General features: G+C 39.4%; 1 pseudogene; it reads left to right on the plus strand.

Annotated features, from left to right (window-relative positions):
* The first annotated feature begins 4,350 nt into the window (after nt 1-4,350).
* LOC122479602 lies at nt 4,351-5,484 on the plus strand (annotated as a pseudogene).
* Nucleotides 5,485-9,796: the final 4,312 nt, after the last annotated feature.

Below are 9,796 nucleotides of genomic sequence, written 5' to 3' on the forward strand. Positions count from 1 at the left end.
ATCCTTTTTTTCCTATATACTGTTGTTTGACACTCAGGGTCACCACTACTTGACTTTATCTGACAGCACTGATTAGTTTTGCCTATTTTGAACTTCATATAGATGGAATAGAACAGTATGTACTCTTTTGTGTTTGGTTTCTTTTGCTCAACATGTCAGATATACTACTTTCAATCTGTCCACTTCCTATCAGAATTTTAGGATGGCTCCCAAGACTTTTTACCCCTGCCTCTGCTATATATGTTCTCCCTAATTCCCCAGACAGAATTTGTGGAATTTTACTCCTGTGATTAGGTCATGTTACATGGCACAGTTGACTTTATCCAGGTGCGCCTGACCTAGACACATAACCATTCAAATGCAGTCAGTCTTCTCTGGGTTGGCATCAACTATCTAGAAAATGGGGACCTCGGTCCTACAACTGCAAGGAAGTGAATTATTCTGACAACAAAAATAAATTTGGAAGTGGACTTTTGCTCAGAGCCCCCGACAAGGTGCCCAACACCTTTATTTCAACCTTGTAGTACTAGGAGTAGAGAACCCAGGCATACTATGCTGGACTTCTGATCTACAAAACTGTGCATTAATAAGTGGTATTTTAAAAAAGCTGTTAAATTTGTGGTAATTTATTACTCAGCAATAGAAAACTAATACAGTCCTCCAACTCTTTACTAGTTTGTAGGCATAACCTTATAAAACAACTTGCTTCATTATATACACATTTTGTAGTTATTACAAGGGACTCATCAGGAAGTTGTGTTGCTTAAAACTTTTTAAGTTTTGGGGTGCCCGGGTGGCTCAGTCGGTTAAGCTTCTGGGTTTGGCTTCGGCTCATGAGTTCGAGCCCCACGTTGGGCTCTGTGCTGATAGCTCAGAGCCTGAAACCTACTTCAGATTCTGTGTTTCCCTCTCTCTCTGCCCCTCCCCTGCTCATGCTCTGTCTGTCTGTCTGTCTCTCTCAAGAATAAATAAACATTAAAAAAATTAAAAAAACAAACTTTTTAAGTTTTAAGAAATTTTATGGATGCTCTCCTAAGATTGCTTTCTGGCTAAGATGAGGTTTCAACTACACTAACTTTATCAGATATTGAGATGATAGTAGTGTGTTTTTTTTTTTTTCATTCAGGATCAATTGCCAAAAACTCTGCACTTACCTGGAAATATATAAATGCTAAATTCTAGGTACTCATCAGTGAATTTGAAACTTCTCTCTGACAACTTTTAGTTGTGTGCCACAAACAACTTACCCCCTTTTATTTTATTTCATTAAAAATATTTTTTTCTAGTGTTTATTTTTTTATTTTTATTTTTTTTAAATTTTTTTTTTCAAAGTTTATTTATTTTTGGGACAGAGAGAGACAGAGCATGAACGGGGGAGGGGCAGAGAGAGAGGGAGACACAGAATCGGAAACAGGCTCCAGGCTCTGAGCCATCAGCCCAGAGCCTGATGCGGGGCTCGAACTCGCAGACTGCGAGATCGTGACCTGGCTGAAGTCGGACGCTTAACCGACTGCGCCACCCAGGCGCCCCTCTAGTGTTTATTTTTGAGAGAAAGGGAAACAGAGCACGAGTTGGGGGAGGGGCAGAGAGAGAGGGAGACACAGAATCTGAAACAGGCTCCAGGCTCTGAGCTGTCAGCACAGAGCACATTGCGGGGCTTGAACTCATGAACCGCAAGATCACGACCTGAGCTGAAGTCAGACACTCAAATGACGGAGACACCCAGGAGCCCCTTACCTCCTTTTATAAGCCTTAAACTCTTCATTTTAAAAGTGAGCATAAGAGGGGTGCTTGGGAGGCTCAGTCGGTTGAGCATCCGACTTTGGCTCAGGTCATAATCTCACAGCTCCTGATTCGAGCCCCACCTTGGGCTCTGTGCTGACAGCTCAGAGCCTGGAACCTGCTTCATGTTCTGTGTCTACCTCTTTCTCTCTGCCCCTCCCCTGCTCAGGCTGTCTCTTTCTCTCTCTCTCTCTCTCAAAAACAAATAAACATTAAAAAAATTAAAAAAATAAGCATAAGAATATGTACCTTGTGGGTTGTCTCTGAGGCTTGGAGATGGGTGTTTGTAAAGTGCTACTTTGCTTCTTCACCCTCTCTATTTATCCTTGCTCCTTTATCTCTTTCTTTTTTAAAAGGTAGTTTTATTGAAAGACACTAAAAATGGAGGGAATAGTAAGAATGCTTTTTGGGTTTCATCATTAGTTTCTTTGGTGAATTCACTTGCATAGGCAACTTGGTACCAGAAGAAACACCAAGAAGAAATATTTTCTGCCCTCAGGGGGCTGATCTTCAAAAGGAGTTGGGATAGGCTCACATATATCACTTTCTTATTTTTAAAAAAGTTTTTATTTATTTATTTTGAGAGAGAGGGAGAGAGAGAGAGACAGAGAGAGAGAGACAGAGAGAGAGAGACAGAGAGAGAGAGAATGAATGAATATCCCAAGCAGGCTCCTGCTGTCAGTGTGTAGCCTCATGCAGGGGCTCAGTCTCACTAACTGTGAGATCATGACCTGGCCTGAAATCGAGTTGGACACTCAACCAACTGAGCCACTGAAGCGCCCCATCATTTTCTTATTTTTCTGCTTCCCCAGTATTCTCTTTTTCTGATGACAAGGGCGTGGTTCCTTTAGGAAGTGGGATTGCTCTAGTACATTTTATAAAACCGGTGAAGTAATCTTTCCACTGTGAGTTATCTTTGGAAGGGAGAATGAGAATGGGGGGAAGAGATGTGTATTTTTTCAAGGTAGTGGCGCATGAGTGACAGCCCCCACTGCTCATGGTGTGCGGGAATGTTTCTGTAACTGAGTATATAAACAACATTCATGACTAAGTGTGTTGTAGAATGGAAAAATCAATGACTAGACTAGGAAAGAAACTGTCATCATAAACAAATTCCATGACTGGCATTGGTGGCACAGAAGGATCGTAGGCTCAGTGTAGGAGTTGGTGAAGATGCTCAAATTATTAAAAAGAATTTACAACAATCAGTTCCAATTCTCCTAATTATTTCCCAGAACATACAGATGAAAGACCTAGTCTGGTATAGTTGCATTTGACTGCTATTGTACAAAATTTTGCAAAGCTTAGGAGATCTTTATTATTTTTTTCCAAAAAACTAGTGGAATTCTAATGCTTCCCTTGGGAATTGTGTTTGACATCTGAATACAGATGTGTGCGTATGTCTTAATTTCCCATCAACACAGATGTTTACTTCACAAAGACAATCACTCTGGATGCTTCCTGGATTCTCACCCAGTTTTTCCACATGAACATTATCTTGTATTATGAAACAGAGCAGCTGCTGGTATCTTTTACACTTTTGGAAAATTCTTTAAGTTTTTTTTTTTTTTAAGTGAGGGTTTCTATAGGAGTGAGAGTTTTGTTTTAGTGTTAGAATCTCTTCTCTTTGAAGGGAATCTAGTTAACTCGTATTGGCTGTGGGGTAGGAAAGAGAGAGTAGAAGTAGAAGTGTAGTATAGGTGGTATTGCTAACAGAGATTGCTGTCATGGTAAAAGGGGGATGAAAATCAAAATAATGGAATATTCTTATTTTGCAACAAAGAGGTTAGACTCCTGTCAATGGACTTGGTTTCCATTATCAAATGACCACAAATTTTATACTATACCTAATCCACAATAAATGAGACACAATTATATTCCGTACTGTGGAGAACTTCCTAAACTCTAAATCAAGTAAACTGGGAACTCTATAACGAGTCTTAAAGCATTTGACTCAGTGTATGGAATACAGGATTACACTACAGTTTTAAGATATTTTTATCTTTCTAATTTCTCCATTCCTCTCTTTGAATCAACTTAGAGGAAGAGAAATGATCTTCATCTCAAATTCACAGCCTCTTGCAGTGAGTTTTGGTTGACATCGTTGAGAAAGGTTTTTATAAATATTTGGAATAACTTAAATGATTTTTGGAAAATTCATCTAAAGATTGTGCTCCTTTTTCCAATTTGTCAGTTTTCCGGGAACAATTTTTTAGGCTTCTGATATAAAGCTGACTATATGATATATCTATATGCCAATTGCTCCAAGTGTGAAAAGCAATGTAGATGAGGGCTTGTGGGCTTGCCCACCTGTGGGCTGCTGGCGACAGGGCATGGAGCTGGGGGCCTGCTGCAATGGGTTCAGCCCGCTGCAGTGGGTTAAAGAAATCCTTCTTGAGTAAGAAAGATCTTTTATTTTTTTAATGTTTATTCTTGAGGGAGTGCAAGCGGGGGAGGGGCAGAGAGGAGGACAGAGGATCCAAAGCAGGCTCTGCGCTGACAGGCTGACAGCAGCCAGCCCAGTGTGCGGCTGGAACTCACAAACTGCAAGCTGGGAGATCATGACTGGAGCCAAAGTTGGATGCTCAACTGACTGAGCCACGTAGGTGCCCCGAGTAAGAAAGATCTCAAGCAACATGGTGGATTCAGAAGCTCATGAAAAGAGGCTGCCAGTCCTAACATTTTCAAAACAAGATCCGTCACCTTATGCTGCAAATGTTGGTGAAATGAAGCATTATTTGTGTGGCTGCTGTGCGGCTTTCATGTAGCAATCCGATTTCCGGTTCAGAAGGTCCTCTCTCGGCAGCAGCTGTGTGGAATCAAAACCTGGGATGCAGTGCTTCAGTTCAGGAGGGATGGCTTTCAAAACTTGTACTGTGGATTCCTTCCCCCTACCGATGCAGAAGACAACTGCACTGGCACTTAGGTTTGGTCTGTATGAGGCCTTATCTTGTCGGCTCTGAGAGCGTATCACTACGTCTGAGTTTGCAACTGGTAGTGTGGCAGCAGTACTTCCAAGGACAACAGAAGCAATTTTCACTCCATTGGAAAGAGTTCAGACATTGCTTCAAGACCACAAGCATTATAAAACGTTTATGAACACTTGCCAGGCTTTCAAGACACTCAAAAGCCATGGAATTAGAGTATTATGGAGACTTGGTATCCGTTCTTTTCCATAATGGATTCAGCAATGTCGTTTTTTTGTTTGGCTTTTGAGGTTCCGTGAAGAACATCTGCCTGCTGCAGTGACTCACAGTGCTTATTGATTTTATGTGCCGAGGTCTGTTGGGTGCCATGTTGGGAATCTTGTTTTTTCCAGTTAATGTTGTAAAAACTTGCATGAAGTCTCAGGCTGGTGGGAAATTTCAGTCTTTTCCCAATGTTTTCCAAAAAATCTGGCTAGAATGGAATAGGAAACTGACAAATCTTTTCAGATGTGCCCACCTGAATTACCATTGGTACCTCATCTCTTAGGGCATAATGAATGCAATTTATGAGTTCTTGTTAAAGATTATATGAAAGAAATAAGTGTAATTTATTAACTGAATAGACCTAAGAATAATGCAGTTTGGCCTTGTCCCTAATTGGCCAAGTATAAGTTGGTGTCATAAGGTCAGGGCACAATGAATTACAGGCAAAGCTGTTTTCCTTAAGCACCAACAAATTCAGAATATAAGGTTCTAATAGGACTGTTATAATAATGAAAAAAAGCAACATAGTGCCTAGCAGGGTATGTTGTAATGAGAATTTCTTTTGGTGGAAGACTACAGAAAGACTAAAATTAAGGTTGAAGTTTGAAGTAATAATTAACACAAAATATAGACTTTTCTTGCAATGCTCTCTACACTAGAATAATGGGGAAACTCTTTATATAGCTTGAAGAAAATTATGGAAGATAATGCTGCCCATTCAGAGAGTGATAAATTATGGAACTCATTATTTCAAGGTTGAATATATCAATATAGTCAAGAAGCCCTAATGAAATTATTGAGGGAAGCAAATGATTTAGGAGAATTCCCAAAGCTTCTGAAGATGGTAATGTGAAGGATGATCTATAGACGATGACAGGTAGCATTGTCCTGACTTTGATGTTTCCATGCTTCTAAGTGGAGGTAGGAAATGAGACTGAGAAGTAGTATATAGAATAGTTATAATTATAATCAACATTTTTGAAGGAGTGAAGCATGTGGTCTGATCCTCCACTGAAGTGTGTCAAACTTATTAAATCTTGGATTTTGATGGATTTTTCTCTACGTTTAAAGATTGTGTTATTGAAGTTTTCAGAGGAAGTAACCCCATCTGATTCCTTTGTTCTGTGTAGCTTATAGTACTTTATATAGATCCTTGGATAGAAGCCTATTTTTAATACTATTGCTTCTAAACCCTTATTGGCTTCTTGCCTGCTTTAGCAATTTTTTTATGTTTATTTATTTTTGAGAGAGAGAGAGAGAGAGAGAGAGAGAGAGAGAGAGAGAGAGAATGAATGAATGAATGAATGGGCAGGGAAGGGGCAGAGAGAGAAGGAGGCACAGAATCCAAAGCAGGCTTCAGGCTCTGAGCTGTCAGCACAGGGCCCTGTGTGGGGCTCAAACCCATGAGCTGTGAGATCATGACCTGAGCTGAAGTTGGATGCTTAACCGACTGAGCTACCCAAGCGCCCAGCAATTTTTAAATTTTGGGCCAATGGTGGTTAGAACCCAGTGCTGTCACTACTGTGGAAAAGTTTTGATGGCTGATGCAGTAGTCTTAAAGACAGCTGGACATTGTGAATAGTAATAGCTGAAGTTCTAGGCTGTATCCTGGCCTTGCTCCTTACTATCTGTATTAGCATTCTCCAGAGAGACAGAGCCAATAGGACTGATTTATAGATTGATTGATCTATCTATCTAGATTTATTATGAGAAATTGGCTCACCATCTGCCATCTGCAAGCTGGAGACCCAGGAAAGCCAGTGGTGTAGTTCCAAAGGCCTGAGAACCCTAAGAGTCAATGGTATACATCGCAGTCCAAAGGCAGGAGAAGACAGAAGTCCCAGCTCAAGCATCCAGGAAGGGGGCAAATCCTTCCTTCCTCTGCTTTTTTCTATTCAGACCCTTCCACACTGGGGAGGGGAATTTACATCACTGAGTCCATCCATTAAAATACTACTCTCATTGGGAAATGTCACTCATAGACACACCCAGAAATAATGTTTAATCTGAGTGCCTAATGGGCCAATAAAGATGCATAAAATTAACCATCACAGAAGCTGAGTCACGTTAGGAAACTTACTACTGCCTTGTTCAGTTTTTTTTCACTGAAAATGCAGAGATAGCAGCTACTTTGTTATACAATACTAAGGATCAGAGATACTTTGTTCAAAGTGCCTAACACAAGGTAGGAAATTTATTTCTTTTCAGTAGGTTTTTTTGAAGAGGGGATCAAACAATGAAAACGTTTTTTCTCAGGGGCCCCTGGGTAGCTCAGTCAGTTAAGTGCCTGACTTTGGCTCAGGTCATGATCTCACTGTTCATGAGTTGGACCCCCCATCGAGCTCTCTACTGTCAGTATAGAGCCTGTTCTGGATCTTCTGTCTCCCGCTCTTTCTGCCCCTCCCCTGCTCTCTCTCTCTCTCAAAAATAAATAAACATTAAAAAATATTTTTGTTCAGAAGCAGCCCATGCTTATTACAGAAAATTTAGGGCAAACAAACACAAAGAAGAAAATAAAAATCCCATAATCCTAACACTGTTAATCTTTTAGTGGATAATATTTTCCCATTTATATCTTTGGTGTATGTTAGTGTAAATCTTTCAATAATTAAGTTTTCTTCTAGTGTGTCAATTTTAAGGATTTCACAGCATTTTATTGTTTGGGCACACTATGCTTCATTTAATTCTTTATTGTGTATTTGTATGTTTTGCTACTAAGATATTCTTGTGTATGCATTTTTGTGCATGTGCATAGTTATTTACTTGGGATAAATTCCTAGAAATAAAATCACTGGGTCAAAAGTTGTGCACCTTTTAAAGGTATTTGATATGACTTGCTTAATTGTCTTGTCAAATGTTGCATCAATAGATGCTGCCACCAGGAATGTATGACAATGACCATTTTTTCCTTACCTTTTCCATATCTGGGATGAAAAAGTGGCATGTTATGTGACTTTGCATTTAAAGCTTTTAATGAGAGGTGTGCCTAGGTGGTTCAGGTGGTTAAAAATTCGGGTCAGGTCATGATCTCGTGGTTTGTGGGTTCAAACCCTGTGTTGGGTTCTGTGCTGACAGCTCAGAGTCTGGAGCCTGCTTCAGATTCTGTGTCTCCCTCTCTCTCTCTGCTCCTCCCCTGCTTCTGCTCTGTCTCTCTTTCTTAAAATAAACATTAAAAAAATTTTTTTAAAAAAACCATTGAGATTAAAATTTGTTTAGTGATCTTATGTGTTGCTTTTTTTTTTTTGTTTTGAATTGCTTTTGTTTGTCTTTAACATTTTTTTAGAAGACTTTATTTTTTTTAGAGTCATTTCAGGTTCTTAGCAAAATTGGGTGAAAGCTGCTGAGAATTCCCATATATCCTTGCCCCTACACATACATAGCCTCCTTGATTATCAACATCACTCACCAGAGTAGTACATTTGTTATAATTGATGAACCTATACCAACATATTGTAATCACCCAAAGTCCATAGTGAACTTAGCGTTCATGCTTGGTGTTATATATTCTATAGGTTTGGACAAATGTCTAATGACATGTATTATGTTATAATCATTACAATATCATACAGAGTATTTTTTCAGCCCTAAAAATTACTTGTGCTCTACCTATTTATCCTTTTCTTTCCTCCTGACCTGTGGCAACCACCGGTCTTTTTACTGTCTCCATAGATTTGACTTTTTCAGAATGTCATATAATTGGAATCATACTTCTTTCACTTAGTAATATGTATTTAAGGTTCCTCAGTTTCTTTTCACGGTTTCAAAGATCATTTCTTTTTAGCACTGAGTAATATTTCATTGTCTGGATTTCCCATAATTTATTTATCCATTCCCCTACTGAAGGGTATCTTGGTTGCTTCCAATTTTTGGTAATTATAAATAAAGCTGCTATAAACATCTGTGTGCAGGTTTTTGTGTGGAAGTAAGTTTTCAACTTCTTTTGGTAGATACCCAGGAGTGTGATTGCTGGATTGTATGGTAAGAAAATGTTTGGTTTTGTGAGAAACTGCCAAACTTTTATAGTGATTATACCATTTTGCATTCTCACCAGCTACACATGAGAGTTCTTATTGTTCCATATCCTTGTTGGCATTGGTGTTGTCAGTGTTCTAGATTTTGGCCATTCTAATAGGTGTGTAGTCATATCTCATTGGTTTGAATTTGCATTTTCCTAATGACATATGATGTGGAGCATCTTTCATATACTTATTTGCCATCTCTGTATCTTTTAAAAAATTTTTCTAATGTTTATTTTTGAGAGAGAGAGAAAGAGGGAGAGAGTGATCAGGGGAGGGGCAGAGAGCGAGGGAGACACGGAATCCGAGGCAGGCTCTAGGCTCTGAGCTGTCAGCACGGAGCCCAATGCGGGACTTCAACCCACAAACAGCAAGATCATGCCCTGAGCTGAAGTCAGATGCTTAACCGACTGAGCCACCCAGGTGCCCCTGCCATCTGTATATCTTCTTTGGTGAGGTGTCTGTTAAGGTCTCTGACCCATTTTTTAATTTATTTTCTTATTGTTGAGTGTTAAAAGATCTTTGGGTTTTGGATAACAGGCTTTTATAAAATGTCTTTTGCAAATATTTTCTCCCAGTTTGTGGCTCATCTTTTAATTTTCTTGACATTGCCTTTTATAGAGAAAAAAAAATTTAATTTTAATGAAGTCCAGCTCATCAGTTTTTTCTGTCATGTTTCATGCTTTTAGAGTTGCATCTAAATCGTCATCACCATGTCCAAGGTGGGCCCTTGAGGGCAAGAACTGTGTTCTAGGTATTCTACAACTCTGAAGTCCCAGTACAAGCACAATGATTGGCATGCAACCA

This window comes from Prionailurus bengalensis, chromosome C1 (genome assembly GCF_016509475.1).
Source record: "Prionailurus bengalensis isolate Pbe53 chromosome C1, Fcat_Pben_1.1_paternal_pri, whole genome shotgun sequence".
In the NCBI taxonomy this organism is placed as follows: Eukaryota; Metazoa; Chordata; class Mammalia; order Carnivora; family Felidae; genus Prionailurus; species Prionailurus bengalensis.